Below are 20,854 nucleotides of genomic sequence, written 5' to 3'. Positions count from 1 at the left end.
AGAGGGGCAAAAGGAGAGAGAATTTTCTTTGAGAACGAGCACACGTGGAGGAGGGGCAAAGACGGGATTGGGGGTGGGGTGGGGGGGATCCAAAGTAGGCTCCACACTGAAAGCAGTAACCTGATGTGGGGCTTGAGCTCATGAACCAAACCGTGAGATCATGACCTGAGCCAAAGTCAAACTCTTAACTGACTGAGCCACCCAGGCACCCCAAGAGAGAGAATCTTAAGCAGGTTCCAAGCTCAGTGCAGAGTGATGCGGGGCTCAGTCTCATGACACTGGGTTCAGGTCTCGAGCCAAAGTCAAGAATCAGATATCAACCGAGTCACCCAGGAGCCCCAACAGTTTGTGTGGTATTTTAAGTCTAAGTGTAGAAACTGTCTACAGTGTAATTAGCACAGGTCTTTGCATTTTTCTGGTTCACTTGATCATCTAGGAAAGACCCACAAAATGTTTTCCAAAATGTTCTGGAGTTTTGTATGACCAGATCCAGTTATTCTTGTCACTTTGCGAAATGCCTGGCCTTGCTGACAGAGCAGTCTCTTATGTCCCCTAGGTCAGTACTTGATATGATTCCTGAGATGTGGGACCCTCTTGGCTTCCTCAGCTTCTTCCAGTCCAGCACTGCCCAGTGTTCTCTGTGGCTACTGCCAATGGCTTTGATCCAAGAAGCTTCCTCTGAGGCAGGAGTTCCTATTTTTCCAACATGCACATTTGTTACACTGAAAACTGGTAAATAAAATATTTTGTGCTCTCAAAAAAAAAAAAAAAGCCTTCATGATTCTGGGCACATCATGCAGCCCTCTATCCTAGCCCACCCACCCCTGCACTGACCCCAATCCTGCCCTTTTCCTACTATTGCCCTCCTCCAATTTGTCTTCTACTCCGTTCTATTTGGCCCACCTCCTGTCCCCACACCTACTGCCCCTTGCTCTACCCCAAGTTCCCAGGTACCTTGGACGCTGTTCTCTCTGCAGTGAGGTGCATTATGGGGCCACCATCAAGCATCCAGTATGTTTCAACCAAGTCTGAAGAGCTTCTACATCAGGTTGATCGACTCCACCCAGATCAAAATCCTAAAGCTGGAAGTGCTGAGCAAACTAGTTAATGAAACTAAAATCCTTATTGTCCTACAGAAATGCCAGACCTATATTCACAGCATGGTCAGAGACTTTAGGGCATCCTGATCCAGGCCATTGGACGCTGTGCAGCTAACATAGGATGAGTCTGTGACACCTGCCTCAATGGCCTGATGCAGCTACTGTTTCACCGTGATGCGCTATTCATCACAAAGTCAGTGGTCATCATTAAGAAGCTGCTGCAGATGCAGCCAGCACAGCATGAGAGTTCATAAGCTGGCAAAGCTCACAGACAACATCTAGGTGCTCCTGGCTTGAGCCAGGATCCTGTGGCTCATTGATGAGTACTGTGAGCAAGTCTCCAGTATTCACCTGATGTCCTGGGAAAAGCGGCCAAGTCCTTCACAGCAGAGCAGGACACCATCAAACTGCAGGTCATCAACTTGGCAGCCAAGCTCTACCTGACCAACCCTAAGCAGAACAAGCTGTTGACCCTGCATATACTAAGTCTGGCCAAGTCCCACAAGAACCATAATATCTGTGACTTACCACACTTCACCTGGCATTTTATCCTCTCTTCAGAGCAGGGTGGAGCCCTCAGCCACCATGCAAATAAGCTCCTCCTGGCACCCAAAGCAACCCCAGACTTGGAGTCATCCTTCAAAGACCAGACCACTTCCAGCCAGGCTCACTATCCCACCTACTAAATCCAAGGCCACAGGATACCAAGAGCTTCCAGACTGGCCAGAAGAAGTTCTAGACACATCTGCATGCAGCGTGGAGGTATCTGAATGGACCAAGTGTTCAATATGGCAGAAGAGGAAAGAGAGGAAGAGGAGTCAGGCCCCCCAGAGTCCACAAATAGACACCCAGAGTCCAAGAGTGAATCAGACAGTGAGAGCAGCAGTGAGAGCAGCTGAAGGGTCCACCAGTGAGTCCAATAGTGAAGACCAAGATGAAGGTGAGGAGAAAGGGAGAAGGAGTGAGAGTGAACCCAGTGAGGAGGAAAATGAGAAGGGGAAAATGAAGAAGGTGCCAGAGGGACAAGGAGAAGGTTTGTCTTCAGGTAAGGGCAGAGATTCCAGCTGTAGCTCATCAGCTTGAGAAGACATTGGAGCCTGAGGAGCAGCAGGTGGAACCTGCCTCCTGAAAGGAAGAAAAAAACAAAACAAAACAAAATTAAAACCTGCCTGTGGAACAAGTAACCCTGCAGCCAAAGAAATGTCTTGCCTTGATCTAGAGGACTTCTCCCTCCTAGCGTCCAGCTTGTGTCTCCTCCTACAAGTGTATCCACCAGTCTGGCTGCTGGCCTGGAGGGCCTGACATTCACAAACAAACAAACAAACAAAAAAGGCCCTGATGCCCTTGCTGCTGAGTACAGTATCGAGGGTTGGAAGGCAGGAGCTGTGGCACCTTGTAACTGGTGAGGGCATCCAGCCTTTTTGTCCAGGGCCCCCACATGGTATCTGTGCATACCCACTTTTCTAACAGCTCCAATACTCCCACCAAGGGCCTGCAGATGGGCACCCCTAAACTGCCTGCAGGTATTAGCATCCTGAAATTGAGCCCCTGGCACCCAGAGAATCTGTCACTGCTGCAATGGGCATTAATTTCTGTGACTCAACTTAGGTGCTCAACTTCCAGCTATGAATCCAAACCCAACAGTTCCACATCTCCATTCAGCCACCCATTGCATAGCAGATGACCCCTGAGTGTGTTCAAGATTGAGAATGAGTTCAAGAAGGTATAAGCAAAGCTGATGGACATGAATGAGATTACAGGGAAGATCAAGCTGCCAGACACCTGTCAGAGTGACCACAGTGTTTTACAGAAAGTGACTGCCACTGCCAACCTTGATTGTGTCTCTTGTCAGACATATGACAAGTACAGGTTTGAAGGGAGGATGCTGACCAGTGGGACACTGGCCCTGCTGATCCTGGACACCCTGCCTGCTGGAGCTGCCTCACTGATAGTCAACAGTGAAAAGATGGTGACTGGTACTGTGCTGGTGAGGGACATGGTACATTGTCTTATCCAGTAATTCCCAAGCGTTGTGACCTCTTTGGCCCCTACCTGTTACTCCATCATGACATCTGGGCTGTTAGCCTCTCTCTCTTTTTCTTTCCCTCACATCAGACTTCTTATCCAAGATAGCATCCACGGGGATCCTCTCTCCATCTGGTCATGACCAGGCTCCCCCAACAATTCCCCTCCCCATGAGTTTCCAGTGACCTGTGCAGAGAGACATAGCAGCTGCTCCCTTCAGTCCTCCCAGATCTCTGTAGCTATATATGTAGCAAGATCTCAGTATTCTACCTAATATATTTTATAACATATATACATGATGGATAATACCTAGACTTATTGTGATCATTTTGCAGTATATACAAATATCAAATAATTATGCTGTATACCTGAAACTAATATAAGGTTGTATGTCAGTTACATCTCAATAAAAAATAAATACATAAAATAAAATGTGTATTTCTGAGCTATAGTCCAGGAACATCAAGTCAGAATATCTGGGGGTGAGCCTAGAAATCTTCCTTTAAAAAGTGTCCATGATTTTAAAGCAGCATAAAGGTTTTTTAAAAAAGTTAATGGCATGCCTTAGACACCTCTAGTTTCACCCTTGCACCCTCTCCATCCTGGGCTTTTCCATATTGGACCAGCCCTTCAGAGGGGATTCTGATAAACTGTCACTGAGGCACCTGAGAAAATTACCAAAAAAGGTAAATAACTGATATCTCAGGATGCTGCTCATTCTACAGGAGCTAGTCAACAATACTCAAACAAATGAGCATCTACTAAGACACAGTTCTTGAGAGGCAATTCTCCAAACTCAAAGAAGAGTGGGATTTCTAACCGTAAGGAGTTTACAATCTGATAGGAGACAATGTTACACATAAAAGTTATGTGAGGAAAAAAGAAAATATAGTCACCTTAATTACTTGGGTAACTGTCTTGACGTTTAAATCTACTTCAACTATAGAGGTTGAAACCGTGAATAGTCTTCTAACCTCCAGTCCAGGGTTTTCCATCAAATATCCCAAATACATAATCATAATGTAGTCTAGACTTTTTAGATTCTTGTCTGGAAATTTATTTTGGTTTACTCTATCTATAACAGACTATAATCTAGAATTTAAAAGTATGTCTCCTTTCAAATATCCTGGATTATTTTCTCAAATTAGAATCAGAAATTCAATCACTTTCAAATCTTCTACTGCTTTTGTAGTTAAAAGTAATACATGACAGCTGTTATTTTTCCATTCATTCAATCAAATTAGTAAACCCAGAGTAATCTATATCCTTGGATACTAAAGATTGTTAAAACTTAGTCCCTATTCTTATGATCCAAAGCTTGAGAGATATAGCATATATCTATCTATATCTATATACACACACATACATATATATATGTATATATATACACATATATATGTGTGTGTATGGCATATATATATATATATATATATATAATCTCATGTCCTGATTTTAGAATATACATACATATATGTATGCAACATATCACAGTATATCACTGTCTGATTCACTCTCAGATTCTGGCTGCTTATCTGTGGATTCTGTGGGGCTTGACTCCTCTTCTCCTTCCTCTTTCCCCAGATGGAACACTTGGTCCATTCAGGTACCTCCACATTGCTTGGCAGATAATGATTTTAGAATGCATGGAAATGAGTGAAATTACTACACAGAAAGTAGTTCTATATGAGTTGGGTAGAGAGGGAGCACATATTTTAAGCCAGCAGGGATATGGGTAGGTGACAGATAAGGCAAAGAATCTTATTTTAGCAATGCAGAAGTAAAGGACCTGTAATGATCTACTCAGTGAAAAGAATGTGCTCCTTAAATAGTCGCTATCTGACATGCTTTTTCCATTTGATAACTAGATTAACTGTGACACAATAGGATTTAGGGCATGGGGAGGGAAGGAAGAAGAGCTCTCAACATAGAACAGAAATAGGGCTAAAGAATGGGGTTGCCTTGCCCCACCAAGTGGAGATATGTCATTTGTGAATGAAAGCACCCATCAAAGAATTTCCAGTGTGAAATCCTGGGATGGCTTCGTTTGTCACCCAGCCTCCTTCTCCTAGCTGTGGCAGGAGTCTCAGATGCTAATTGTCACCATAAATCCCTAGATTTACACACTGAACACTATGACATAATCCTGGATGAAGACAAGGAGATTGGGGAAGACAGATCTCTTCGGTCCTGCTGTGAGAGTAGAGAAAAGCAAACCCAAAGCTAACTTGACAAGTTTCCCTTTAATTGATTTAAATTAGGAATTCCTCCAACATCCAAACTGTTTTCTAATTAAGTTCGATATGAATGATGGCCCATATTGCAGGTGGTTGAAAGGTGAGTTTTCTAAAATAATAATGAATTAGGGATGTAATCTAGTTTTGTGGAGGTGTAATCCATGCTATTCAGATGACATCTTTCAACATAGTTGTGGGGGGTTGTTCCAGTGTCAGTGTGAAGATTATTTTAGGTTTTAATAAAATGGTAGATCCTACTCAAAAAGCCTTCCAAATGCTAAGGTTCATTTTAAAAATAATTTTGATGGATGTATTTTTGTTCATTTTAAAAATTGATATATGCTCATAAAAAAATATTTGGGATACAGAAAGTAGAAAAATAGGAAAAAAAAGAGTACCCATAATATCGGATGTAATCACTGATAATTCTATAACATTTTTGGTATACAGATTCCCCAGATATATCCCCCCACAATTATCCCCTCTTTGCTTTGCTCCAACTTGCTTTTACGAAAAACCTACATTGGTACTAGCTATTTTCACTAACCAAACAAAATCTGAAGAAAACTTTCATTTTACAAAATAGTAATTGCTTTTTTGCTTTATGCCATTTTAGCTTGCAAAAGGTTTCATAGAAAAACTCTACGTTTAGATAGTGGGGAAATCAGTACTTCTCTCATGCTTTATATTTTAACCTTTACATAATTTGGAGATCATATTAAATATTGTATATATAAAGTACATGTTTTCATGTAATATAAAGCAAATATGTGTCCATGATATTTCAATACTTTGCAAAGGCAAAGTTAATCCTTGCATACTATTTCTTCATGTAAAGTGTGCCATATTTTATTTGTCCATTCTTCTTTCAATCATAAGTGCCATTTTCGAGTGTTCAAAATTTTCAAGAAGGCTATATAATATGGATATTAATGTGCATATTTTAACTTTTAGCTGGTTTTGATTTTTTGGTTTGTTTGTTGACTTCTCAGGATTTCTTTCCAGAAATAAGATCAAGACATACCTAAGAGTGTAATGTATTTTGTGACATTTTCTGAAAAGGTTACCTCAATTTTTGCTTCACCATCAGGGTAAAACTGTCCACATACTATAACCATTCTCATATTAAATATTCTAATTTTTGTATTTGCTCATTTTCTCTAACACTGAAGCCATATTTGTATTTATTTGATTGCTTAGAGGTAGAATATTTCCATAGGTGTTTTCAGTCAGTATACTCTTATAAAATGTCTATTCAAACCTTTTTTTTTTAAACACGTGAAAATAATGTTGTCAATTCCTTATTTTTAAAGGATATGGTTGATTTGTGGATAGATTTGCCATAAAAAATGTGCATGGAAATTCACTCTTCTGTGGTTATGGCTCTCACAAAAGTTCAGTAAAATTACCTCAACTTAAACAGTACTAGGAATTAATTCCCTCTGACACACACACTCACTCTCCCATCAAACTTTTTTTAGCCTTCAGTCACCTATGCAGCATGTTCAGATAGTACTCAGGAAGAATGGACCCTGGGTTCCCTTTCAAGGAAGGTGGACTCTGGGGCCTTGAACAGAGAGAAAATATCTCTGGGTTCCACATCTTCATTCTTCTCCCTACATCACTAACCACGCACCAGTGGCCAGAGAACAATATGATGGCTCCATCCAGAGACTCTGATTTCCTTTCAAAAGTTGCTGAGATTTCAAAAGTTTGATCCACTGGAAGGAGAAAAATGGTTGACAGGTGGCAAAACAAACAAACAAAAAATACTCTCCTATAAAACCTCTGGTTAGAGAAATATTTGTGCTTCACAGTGAGCTCATCGGAGATAAATAAATATATAAATGAATAAATATATTATATTTCTTTATAGGGGAGAATACTGCAAATTCAATGAAATCAGTTTTGCACACACTTTTTCTTTCTCCACACCAGCTCTCTATTATGGCAATTTTCCACAGAGATTTCAAAAGTATTAGGTTTATTGTTTCTGCTACTGCCTAAGACAACTGTCCATTAATAAATATATCTAAAATAACAGATGTTTATTTTTGAGTCAATGCACATGTTTATACTTAGCTAATGTAAAAGGGGATTTACTCTTGGCCAGTTCTGTATAAAGTACATTTCTCTATCAAAAACATATGGTTTTCTTAGCCAACCAACTGCTCTGTAAAATTTGGGATATGCTTCTATGGCAGGGGGAGGGGGGGATTGAAGTAATTCAGTAAGAAAATTGTAACTAAAAGTTCTATTATTCAGTTCATATTAAAATTGAAATGAAATGAAAATATAATAAGACTCAAAATAAATTTGAAGTATGAATATAACATGAACTATTAGTAATAATAATATTTTTCCCTGCTAGAAAGTGAATAAATGGAATACATTTCTCATTCCATTTCTCTCTCAAGCACTTCTACATGTATTGTTCCGTGAGGGATTTTTATTGTCATTTATTTTCAAACTTCTGACCTTGGTTTCCTTGACTGCAAAATAAGGTTAATATTTCCTACCCCATTATACCTTTATGAGAATTACAAGAGAATTACATGTAAATTAAATACCATATAGCCTCGCATTTGGTAGGTGTTCATTAAAGTGTATTTCTATCAGGTCGCCTTTGTCTTAAGTACTATAAATTATGTATGGCATAATCCATAACCTTTTAGTCTTATTTAGAGTGGGGCAAAGAGAACCAACTGCTGTTTTATCATTTGAGAGAAAATGGCAAAACCTAAGAAAGGAAGTCTTCATTCTGAAAGCTTAAAGGCATCAATTGATTCATTTTTGTCAGCAATGTCCCTCCTTTTAAAGAGGATCAATACAGCAAGATGCAGGAGAGAATCTCTCTTCTGATCATTGATGAAGGGAAACGTTAGCTATACTTTTTAAACATATATGGCTAGCAGAGAGAAATAGGGAATGACACTTCAGGGTCCACAGTAGAGGAACAAAACGGAATGTTTGAGGGAAATGCAAAGGGACTATTAAGGGTGTCTCACAAATCAAGCCTTTGTTAGGTGTCTGTGACTGTGAAGCTGTCAGGATTTGTTTAACTAATGACTCTCACTTGTTAAAATTTTAACCATCGCTCCTTTTGCCGCATTTCAAAAGACTCATAACATTCCTTTTATTATTTGTTTCCTGTTTGACAATATGATTTCACATGAGTATCTCTTATCACTTAACAATATAAGAACAGTTATTCAACTCTCGGACCCTTCATCCTCCATTCTAGTTTAGCCATTTGTTCTTGTTCTAGCAGACAACTTCTGTCCTCTTCTCTTCTACTTGAAGTTCTAGACTTCTTCCAGGATAAGCAAAGCACGCAGGGACTGAGGAAGTAGACTGGATTTAAGAAGACGGAATGTCAGGTGTCATTTTGGGGCACGTGGTCAAACTGTTGAAATAGTTGAACGTTTATGGAAACACTCTGCTAAGAAATGTAGTTATATCACCTTATTCAATAGCCATTATAGTCCTGTGAGATAACAATTATTTTCATATTCATTTTGTGGACAAGAAAACTATGCCTTAACAAGGCTAAGTAACTTATTCAATGTACCCTATAGGTATATTTCCAATAACCGCTGGCTATTCTTTGAAAATAAGGGCTGTGAGACAACTTTATAAAGTTTCATGAAAAAACCTGTAAAGCTTTTGGGTTTCCATTTTATAAATGAGAGTTAATTAATTTGCCTAAGTTTGCACAGCTAAGTAAGTGACACAAAAGGATTTGATCACAAACCTATATACATTTGATCTTAAATCTACTCCATAGTTCTTGACTGTCATGTATCTCTTTTGGTATCTGCCTGTTAATGGGTATTGTAAATGACAGAAAAAAATGATAACATTTTGTCCTTTCCCTCAATATGCTTAGAACATACCAGGAGAAATGGCTTTGATATTAAAAAAAAAAAAAAAAAAGTCTAGAACCTAATGTATTTAGTGAGGATGGTCACCAGACAAAAACAGCAGAGAAACTATGAGATCAGATGAGAGAGGAGAGATTTGAAAAAACCTGGATGAGAAATGGGTAGGCCTCCAGCCATTCTCTTAAGTGATAGGATTATGTAAGAAGATGTGTATCAGCAATTATGAAATAAATTCAGAGAATTGACAAGACAGCCATTCTAAGAGAATGAAGCTCTTCATCCATAGTGATACAACTTTAATACTTTAGTCTCCATCTATTAAGAGATTTAAATAATGTTGATAATGGTTGTTCTGAAATTTACCTTAGGCTTAAAAAGAAAAAAAAAGGTTTGTTGGAAAATTTTGGAATGAAAACAAAAATACCTGGGATGCTTTTTAATGTCTTTGATATTTTTAATTACCTGTAAGACCCTTTAAAATATTTGCATATTACATTCCCTTCAATATAGAAACTGCATTTGAAAAAAATGTTAATAATATAATAACTCTAAGAAGTGCTGTATCGATGATCCCCTAGTTGTTAATAGGATTTTTACTTTCCTGGTTGTACTAACTTGGTATTTTTGAAAGAGTAAAATGTGGTGATTGTTCAGACCTGTTTAATCCCTGCCTCTTCTACTTACTCGCTTTGTCTGCAAACCTTTGGAAATTATTTCTTCACTTGCCAAAAAGAAGGTTTCACATTCTGAGGATTAGTGGATTCAATGAAATGTATATATAGAAAGGAGCCTGGTTTCTAGTATCTAGAGACATTTAGCAAATGTTAGTTCTTTTTCGTTAGGCAAAATGCCTGCTATTATGCCTGGCAGTTATTGGGGATTCAAAACATATAGTCCTCCTAACTCTCCCCCAAATTAATAGATAATCGTTAGCAGAGAAATACTTTCATGTTACATATGTGATTTCCATGCAAAGGTTGAAGCACTCTTGTTTCTTCCCCTCTTCCTCCTCATCAGCATTATGATAAAGACAAAGGAAGATTCTGCTTTCTCTCCTTGCTGTCAGCTGTGAATTAGAAGAAACACTAGTTACAAACTGAACAAAACACACATCAGCAGTGAATAGTAAATAATGGAAGTTATCATTATAATTAAACACCTGCTCAGCCACGAAGTCACTGATTTTAAGTTTAATGAATAAATGAGGCACTCTGCTAATATTTTACTTTAATTTTCTGACAAGCACAAGATAAGGGTATCTTTTAAAACTTCATTGGATGGGGCACCTGGGTGGCTCATTTAGTTAAGCATCTGACTCTTGATTTCAGCTCCAGTCAGGACCTCACGGTTTCATGCATTCAAGCCCCAAGTCATGCTCTACACTAACAGCATGGAGCCTGCTTGGGATTCTCTCTCTCCCTCTGTCTCTGCCATTCCCCCACTCATACTGTCTCTCTCCACCCCACCTCAAAATAAATGAACTTTAAAAAAAATAAAAATAAAACTTCATTGGAGAAGAGTGAATTTTCAGCATATTTATCTCAAGGAAAGAAAGATAAAACAATTTAGAGAACAAAATTTATAAATAGGGGAAGAAGGACCTGTGATGAAAAAGAAAATATGGCACCAAAAATATTGATGACCTGGAAATCCACTAGTTGTTGTTATATAGTAAAGTTTTAAGGAGAGAGAAAATGACTCAGATGTCATTTGATATTATTTGTGCTGCTTGATGGACTTCTTTGCAAGAGAATCATGTAATTCTCAAAATATGCATGTGAGTTAATCTTGCCGGTTTTAAGTGTCCTAAGGGTAAGATGAAAGAACAAAAGAAACATAAATGGAGAAGAAATACCTACTTGGTTCCAGGCACTTTGTATCAATGATCATTACATGAGGTAAATACACTTGAAATTGACTCAGAGCTATTTGACATATTACTCAAGATCATAGTGTTAATTCATGAAGACTAAGGGTTAACACCTAGGTAAGTTTCACTAAATCCATGGTTTTCCATGATACGCTTTGCCTCCAAGAAAAAGATCTGGTCTGTGGCTCCAGGGTGGCTCAGTTGGTTAAGCGGCTGATTTCAGCTCAGGTCATGATCTCACAGCTCTAAGGTTTGTGAGTTAAGAGCCCCATGTTGGGCTCTGTGCTGACAGCTCAGAGCATGGGGCCTGCTTCAGATTCCGTCTTCCTCTCTCTCTGCCCCTCCCCTGCTCGGACTCTGACTCTCTCTCTCTCTCTCAAAAATAAACATTAAAAAAAAAAAAAAGACCTGGTCTGATTTGCCATTGGTTCACCATTTCGCCTTTTTCTCTTAAGAAGGTCTAAGTGCTTACATCACAGAGATTAAACACTAACTATAGATGCACATAAGAGAGCACTCCCAAACAGATCTCCAATATCCACTCAACAAATGTACCAAATAGGATACCTGTAAGTCTGGAAAAAAAAAAAAAAATCAGTGTAGAAGAGCAAGAGGACACTGTCAATTCAAATGCTGTCCCGGAGGGAGAGAGTAAAGGACAAGTTTGCCTGGCCAAGAGTTAAAACTCCATTGGGATAGAAGCATCTCATTAAAGGTCCCTGACACGGCTGCACATTCAGCTCACATCACAAACCTCTTCAAGCCAAGTTCTGAGAACCTGGCTTCTGTCTAACTTGATTATATTGCTGTTAGGGCAAATGTGAAAGTCACTTCTCTAGGTACTTAAACAGTCATTTCTTTTGTCCTTTTCATTTGCACATAGGCTTTCGTGAGCCCTTCTACTGAAATCAGTACTCCTGGGCGTGATCTACATTGTATTAAATTAAAGCTGGAATCCTGAGCCTTCAAGATGGAAGGCGTGAGACTTACCTACAGTTAAAGAAAACACCCACATAATTTTGTTCTTTACCCTTCCATAGGTGAAAAGTCTATCAGGTACTCCTCTTATTAAGATGGATCCAAAAAGCTTCTGATCTGATAAGTCTGCGGCAATGTTATTGGAGCAATAGAGCCCATATTTATCATCATGTTATTTAGCAGATTGCAGCTGGATACTTGTCATCCCCTTATCTCAATCTCATGCTTTGTGTAATTTTAGTTTAGTGTGGTTTAGTTTTGATTCGAAGTCAGCTTGTCCACGACGGCCTAGCTGCAGTCTGAAGTCCCCTAAGAAGTGGGGTGGGGAAGGAGAAAGTAGAGAAATAGCATTTCAAATACAGTCTCATAATTAAAGATGGTTTTTTCTTCTTAAAAAGAAAATACAGTTTGGGAGCCACTGAATTACTACATTGATCTATTTCAGATATCAAGGAAATACATTACATTGCATAATATATCATATCATACCTATGGTTTTATATTAGATTGTATTTTGGTCCAGATGATTTTTCAGGCACAGGGCCACACTCTTCTCTCCACTCTCTCTGCTAGTTTTAAACAGAGTTATAATTCACATATAACATTATATTTTAGGTATACAACATCATGATACGATATTTGTATCCATGGTAAAATGATCACCATAATAAGTCTAGTTAATAACATCTACCACTTTATACAGTTACAAAAATATTTTCTTTCTTGTGATGAAAACTTGCATGATCTACACTCTTAGCAACTTTCAAACACTATGAACTATACTCAGCAAGCTGTACATCAATCCCCCTGACTTATTTATTTTCTAATCCTCTCTTTTTAGGTAAGAATTTTCTTATAAAATATAAGGCATTATATACCCAGTTTTGATATGCATACAAACTTATTTTGGGGGGCAGTACTTAATACAATGTCAGGGGCACCTGGGTGGCTCAGTCAGTTAAGTGACTTCAGCCCAGGTCATGATCTTGCGGTCAGTGGGTTCGAGCCCTGCGTCCATCTCCATGCTGACAGAGCTCGTAGCCTACTTCAGATTCTGTGTCTCCCTCTCTCTGTGCCCCTCCCCCGCTTGCGCTCTGTCTCTCTCTCAAAAATAAATAGACATTAAGAAGTTTTAATACAATGTCAGAACCTGCTAAAGTCTATTAAAAGATATGCTTTCATTGTTATTGGTATAAAACAGTGTTGGTATGATATTGTGACTAATATTTTGCATTAAATATGTTTTTATTATGAAATTATTGTACACAAAATCAGTGCCCCTCCCAGGTGCAAGCCATGTAGGAGATGGCATTTGACACAACCCATGAATGATGTGAACAATTTCAATTAGTGCTGCTTTCAGAACAACTGAAAACTGGCTGGTGTTGCAGTTGCTATTAAGGGCCTGGCTGCTCCGGGAATTTTTTTAAATGTTAATGTAGCAACAAAATTGCCACTTATCTACAGTATGTAAATATGAATGCATAGCATCAATATCACCACAATGCTGCTGGACTTATTTTTCCAGGAATAGACTCACTGTCAGTTTTAGATTAATTTTAATAGGAATTAATGGCTCCTTAAATAAATTGTTGATGACAAGCAACACTTTCGGAATCAAGTATTCTCAGATCGGTGTCTGTAACTTGGAGCGACATCTGTATATATTTATACCAATAGCTCATTAACTGACTCATATTTTATTTAAAGATTCAGCTTTATGGCATATTGAGGATTTTTTTTTTAAATATATTGAATACTACTACAGGCAAGACACTATACTAGGTACTTGACATCCTTTCAGTCAAATTCCTTAGTATCCGTGTGCAACAGAAACTACTGTCCTTGTTTGTATTACAGAAAATGAAGGAGAGCAAAGGCTCACGTGTCACTGCAGGACACAGTCGAGGTGGTCAGCAATGGGAAACCTATTTCAGAAGTAACTATTATTTGTTGTTTCTCTGTTATATGCCAAGTGTTTCATAAGGGGCCTATCATTCAATGTCCCTAACCCTGCACGCAGAGATATGCTTTTCATTAAAAGGTATTCACCTCTGACTCCTTTTTTATACATAGAAGAATCATCAGACAATTATCATCATGTGATATTATGTTGCGTTATGATAACCTGGCAATGTGGCGAGGGTGTGTGTGTGTCGGGGTGGGGGGGGGGAGAATGCCACCCTGTTTTTACAGAGATATCTTTTGAGTTATTAACATTCATGATTTTTATAGCTGATCACAACTCAACATTTGAAAACTTTGTATGCTTGGAGTGGTATATCATAAACAGACATTTCGGAAGGTCCCTCTAGGCACACAAGAGTGCTTCTAGTGAAGTGAATGCAACTGTATTTGCATGTACCCTAAATATCTCTAATTTAACTGACAGAAAAATTGTCCAGGCAGATGTAAAGTCAACCATGCACTGGTTGGTGATGATGGCCTCTGTCAGAAATATGCTCCTAATTCACAGACTCCATCCCTGAGAATTTATTTTTAATTTTTGTTGTGTTGTTTTACAAAATTTCAAATTCTAGGCCCTGGGCTAAGAAAATAAATGTGTCCTGTTTATGCTTAGGCAGCCAATTCCAACATCCTTCATGGGTGGCATGGATAGTGCCTCAACCAGAGTCCCAGGCATGGCAGTCAGGCATCACACTGAACTTGAATTACATTTCCGGTGGTAAAAGTTCAGAGCTTTATCCACTTAGCAATCGTCTTTGTTCCATTCATTCCACTTTATTAAGCATGGTGAAAGTTTTATATCCCTGATGTCTTGTTTCCTTTCCTCTCTACCAACCAGACCATCGACCATATACAGACTGACTTACACACATATGTATACACACCAGCATGCAAACCTCCTCCATTTAAGCTAAAGATGTTCATGCATGCAAGGCTTTTTTTTTTTTTTTTTAATTAAATCTCTAGTGCTATCACAGCCAGAGAATATTCTTAGTCTCTCTAAAATGAAATAATGAGTCCACTACTTCGGGAAAAGACGGAAGTTTTTTAGACCTTTGGGTTGAACCTCAAACTAACATTTTGTTAGTATCGTGTGGCAGGAGAGTGACATGTACACTGTGCAAATGATCTTATGGAATATTCAAAAATTACTTTTGAAAGTTGTATTAAAATTCTTCTTTACAAAGATGAGACTTTTCTTTTTTTTTGTAGAAGCTAAGAAAGTTAAATAATCACTACATCTTGAGTAATGGTGGACCTGGAATCTGAATATACTTCGAGGTTACTCCAAAAACACACCTTTTGATTTAATGTAGCACTTTGGGAAGATGACAAACATAAAATAAATTGAAGTGTAAAAAAGATGAAAAGAAGAAGATTGTTCTTTAATTCCCCAGAGCTCAAATACTCTTATTCAGAGTAGGTGGCAACACATCCAGTATTTCAGACTCTAAAAGGAGAAACTGATGATTATTTAGAGACACAAGGCCCCATCATTATCTTTGTAGTCACGTTATTCTTACACTTTATATACTTTGTGTGCGTGTTGTGAAGTCAGTTTCACACACAGAGATAATGAATTATCTAACAGATAATGATTTCAAATGTTCTGGATGTTCATTGCTCCTCGAGATCAGTTCTCTGCCTGATCTGCTCATCCTTCTGGCCTGGCATATGTGGATTGTACCGACGAGGCCTCCTTGCCCTCTGGAGTCCCACTGGACACATCCAATGGGAGGACCCGGCTGGTGATGAGAAGGTGGGAAGAGATGGAGATCATGGTATTTATAGTCTTGCCTCCCTCCCTGCTGGATCTAGGTTTAGAAGTCTGTATTTGACCTGTTTTGGGTGGTCCCTCTGCTATAGTTATGGCAATTCCCAGGTTACAATAATTTCTCCTTAGACCACAGGACAAGGAATGACAATGACTTCTGTTATTTCTAAATCCAGAAGATCTTCTGTACTTTGTTCATTTCCTAAAATCTTAGTGACACTTTTGTAAAAGTCCTGTCATTCAATTCTCTTTATTGCTTTTGAATATGTTATCTTCCCCCACCTCCTCCCCCGCCCCCACCCGGGATCCTGATACAATTATTACAGAAGACCTTAGATGAAGTTGAAGAGAAAATGCTGAGATTCTTACATTCCTACTAAAACCCTATAACAAAAAATATAGATGAGGTGATCACCACTGAAAGAATGCTTCTTGAAAATTATTCTATACAGTACTTTACCTCTAATCATAAATATATTTGCAAATACAATATACATGCATGTTGCTCTCAAAAGCATGGGTTTTTTTGAAAGTTTAATTAATCTATATAGAAATTTGGGTCACCTGGGTGGCTCAGTTGATTAAATGTCCGACTGCAGCTCAGGTCATGATCTCACAGTTCATGAGTTCGAGCCCTGCACTGGGCTCTGTGCTGACAGCTCTGAGCCAGGAACCTGCTTTGGATTCTGTGTCTCCATCTCTCTCTGCCCCTCCCCACTCACCCTCTGTCTCTCTCTCCTTCAAAAATAAACAAACATTAAAAAAAAATTTTAACCTATATAGAAATTTCCCTCAAATAAATATTTGTAATCCTAATAAATAACCAATTTCACATTTGTCCTAATACATACACAACATGGTATTGTGTTAAAAATAGAGTCCAGCTGGGGCGTCTGGGTGGCTCATTTGGTTGAGCGTCTGACTTCAGCTCAGGTCATGATCTCACAGTTTGTGGGTTCGAGCCCCGCGTCGGGCTCTGTGCTGACAGCTCAGAGCCTGGGGTCTGCTTCAGATTCTGTGTCTCCCTTACTCTCTGCCCCTGCTCTGCTCATTCTGTCTCTCTCAAAAATAAACATTAAAAAAATTTAATAAAAAATTAAAAAAAATAGAGTCCAGCAAATAAAAGTAATATTAGAAAGGTTGCAAATATTACTTGCATCTCTTAGGGAATATTAAAGGAGATCCCATTTACATCCCAAAGCAGCACTTCTTCATATACTTAAAAAAATTTTTTTTTCATGTTTATTTATTTTTGGGACAGAGAGAGAAAGGGGGGAGCAGGGAGGGGCAGAGAGAGAGGAAGACACAGAGTCTGAAACAGGCTCCAGGCTCTGAGCTGTCAGCACAGAGCCCGACATGGGGCTACAACTCACGAGCCTTTGAGACATGAGATCATGACCTGAGCCGAAGTTGGCCACTTAACTGACTGAGCCACTCAGGCACCCCTTCATATAATTTTTTTTACACTCAAATTCTCTCTCTATCTGACACTGCTCAAGCCACTCACTTGCTTAGACAGTTATTCAACATATAAAATTTTCCTTGAATTTCCACCTATGCAGACCTGATCTTTTCTATCCCTATTTCTTCCTGCTTCTCTGTTATCACCTCTCCCTCTCTTTCACATAATCCATCCATGTTATAAATTCCAAATTATATCACTCAAAATTATACCCACTGATAGAACTCATTTAAATGGGTAGAGGAAGGAGAAAGATGACTGGAAAAAGGTGGTTTTTTTTGTTTGTTTTTTAAGTTCCTTTTCTAGCAGAAAGTGTGCTATTATGTCAGGAGAGAGTGTATGTTGAACAAACATTTCTATGTGATTTCTGGGTTTTTTTTAATGTTTATTTATTTTTGAGAGAGAGAGTGTATGCAAGCAGTGGAGGGGCAGAGAGAGAAGGAGACTGGGGATCCAAAGTGGGCTCTGTGCTAACAGTAGAAAGCCCCATGCAGTGTGCAAATTCACAAACTGTGAGATTATGACCTGGGCCAAAGTCAGAGGCTTAGCCATCTGAACCACCCAGGTGCCCCATAGGTTCAAGGTATCCAGAGACAGTGAAGATCCATCATGGAAATGCTACAGACTGAGAAAATAATAGGTCTCAAGTTTAAAACCAACAAGAAAAGTAATTAATAAATAAATAAATAAATAAATAAATAAATAAATAAAACAAAAGTGAAAAGTAGAGAAGAAAAATCTGTATTTGAAAAACTAAGATATAGCTATGGATGACATTCTGATAAATGTGTCCAATAAACAGTCATATATATTCTATATATCTGCATATTATGTATGCATATATAAGTTTTACATTGACCTGTTATTTATTTATTTATTTATTTAAACTCCTTGTGCGTGTGTGTGTGTGTGTGTGTGTGTGTGTTTTAAGTAATCTCTTTGCCCAACGTGGAACTTACACTCACAACCCCAAGATCAAGTGTTGCATACTCCACCAACTGAGCCAACCAGGTGCCCCGCACTGACCTGTTATTTTAAATGCTTCAAAATGAGATTTTTAATTGTTTTAAAACATTCTGCTATAAGGCCTATTATAATTTATTTGCCAATTTCCCTCATGTATGTTATTTCAATTTTTAAATACTATATCTGTTACTAAAATCAAACATTTATTCATATATATGATCAGTTCTCTGATAGATTACTAGACAAAGATATAGTGGTTCAAATATCAGAATATTTTAAGTCTTATGATTTGCATTGCCAAAGGGATTCATTTCTAGAGAGATGGAATCAATTCACATTTCTACCAGCAACATGTTAGTGAGGCTGTTTCTCCATAAAATCTCCAGTCATTTATCAGGTGTTAGTTAAATAAGGAAGAAATGGCATATTGTTGTTTTCATTTGCATCAGTATAAAGTTTATTATCTATTTCACAAGCTTATTGACCATTTAGAAATTCTTCCATTAATATCCTTTGTTTATTCCACTACTGGAAAAATTTTTATTAAACTTTATGATGCTTCAAATTAGGGCATTATTTCTTTGACATAATTTTTACATTTTTACATTTCTGTGGTTTCCTGTCAATACAAGGTTTTTTTAGCATTTAGCTTTCTACCCAAATATGTTTCCTAATAATTTCATCATAACTATTATAAATTACTATTATTGTCCCCAAATGTGTGTGTGTTTATCTGTATTTGTTTTCACAGATGTCATCTTTTTCACATATAAACTTTTTATTAATTAAACACTGTTGATACATAATATGAAAGAGCAATATAACTTGATGTCTAACTCACCCCTAAGTTGTAGAATTTTTTTAATATCCTTTACTGGGTTATCTATCAATATTCCCACTGATTGTGATAGATCCTACCCTGTTTGTCTGTTTTTTAATATATGTTTCTGTATCTTCCAAATAGGCTGAAGTTCTATTTGTTTTGTTCTATTGATCAGTTAGGTTACATGCATTATGTCTCAATTTTCTAAATCATTTCCACTTTATAGTATGTTTTTACAGCTGATAGGAAAACAATCTTTAGTCTTTTTGTTCACAAAATCCTCAATATTTCTGTTAAAAAGACTATTTTTTGTAATACTTTTATTAATTTCCAAAGGCTTCCAAAGACTGAGATTTTCAAGTTTCTACAAATTAATACATACATATACATTATATATTATATATATCTATATATAATTATATTTATACATATGTAAATACATGTTGTGTGTGTGTGTATACTAATGATGCTGGGTATTCCGCTACAGATAGATTCAAGTTTTTTCCACTTCTTCATGTATTCTGTTCAATCTCTTGTAAAGTCTGAAACAATTTTAACACATATTCTGCTATTCAGTTTTTGTTGAGGATTATTCTTAGATAATTCACGTGATTGATATTCTGGATATTTTTCATTGCATTGTAAACTAATTAGGCAGAAAAATAGAAATTTTTTTTAATTGAACTTATCCCTGATTAATTTACCAAACAAAAATCTATTTGAAAATAATTAAATATCCTTTGAAGAATGTCACCTGTAATTATTTTTTGAGTATTATCACCCATATTTTCTAGCATAAAACATAATTCCTGTACAAAAACAGAATTCAGAATGATTAAATACACAACTCAACAGACAAATGACTGAGTGCATGAATGAATTCTACATTTTGTTAAAATGGTCAGAATTTCCAAAATGCTATTAAAGATAGTATCCTAACCCTTATTGCTTTAGTTTTCCATTTTATTTTATTTTATTATTTTTTCAAAGTTTCTTTATTTTGAGACAGAGAGAGAAAGAAACAGCAATAGAGGGGCAGAGAGCGAGGAACAAGAATCCCAAGCAGGCTGTGCACTGTCAGTGCAAGGCCCGACATGGGGCTCGATCTCACAAACGGTAAGATGGTGACCTGAACCAAAATCAAGAGTGGTATGCTTAACCTACTGAGCCACCCAAGTGCCCCAAAGTAATGTCTCTTTGGTGATGGAGTACCTTCAAATACTGCATTCAGTTTCTGGAGTTTGCAAACCTCCTGAAACACGTTAATATATAACATGCATATATGCTTTACCCTGTTAACAAAAAAAAGAGGTTTTAAAAAAATAAATTTAGCAAAGGAAACCTATTTTCCCCCAATCATTAAAATTCCAGGATATATTTTATTACCCTAAGTATTATTTTGGCTGTTGGTTTAAGATTAACCTTATTTATCCTTTTATAAATGAAATCTAAGGGAAAAATTACTATTTTGTGAGAAAGGAAAATTGACTTTATAGATCACATCATATTATTCCATCAATTACTTTGTTTATTTACCAATGAACTATTGATTTTCTCTAATATATTAATAAATTAATATTAAGATAATGCTATATTCCTGTATTCATCTCCCTTAATTATGTAGGGTCAATACTTTAACAGTATAATTGTAACAAATGTTCTGGTGTTTGATTTGGTACTTTTACAACTCTATAATTAAAATTGTTCTAAGAGTTTTTGTTGGTTTTATTTTCATACTAGTCATGTTAAAGTCATAAATTATAGACAAGT

At 37.4% G+C, this 20,854-nt stretch overlaps 1 long non-coding RNA gene and 1 pseudogene across 1 annotated transcript in view; one reads left to right on the top strand and one right to left on the bottom strand.

The window, feature by feature from the left end:
- Positions 1-915: 915 nt before the first annotated feature.
- On the top strand, positions 916-3,120 carry LOC109270999 (AP-3 complex subunit beta-2-like; annotated as a pseudogene).
- Positions 3,121-11,719: 8,599 nt separating this feature from the next.
- The window catches only part of LOC109270832 (uncharacterized), a 97,357-nt gene continuing 88,222 nt past the window's right edge, over positions 11,720-20,854 (bottom strand). The window contains exon 3 of the long non-coding RNA XR_002081702.2: positions 11,720-12,400. This is a non-coding gene — a long non-coding RNA (uncharacterized LOC109270832). The remainder of the gene's footprint in view (positions 12,401-20,854) is intronic.

The sequence above is a fragment of the Panthera pardus genome, unplaced genomic scaffold, assembly GCF_024362965.1.
Source record: "Panthera pardus isolate Hobbes unplaced genomic scaffold, ASM2436296v1 HiC_scaffold_19, whole genome shotgun sequence".
Taxonomy (NCBI): Eukaryota; Metazoa; Chordata; class Mammalia; order Carnivora; family Felidae; genus Panthera; species Panthera pardus.
The sequence above is the reverse complement of the archived record's forward strand: the minus strand, read 5'-3'. Positions and strand labels throughout refer to the sequence as shown.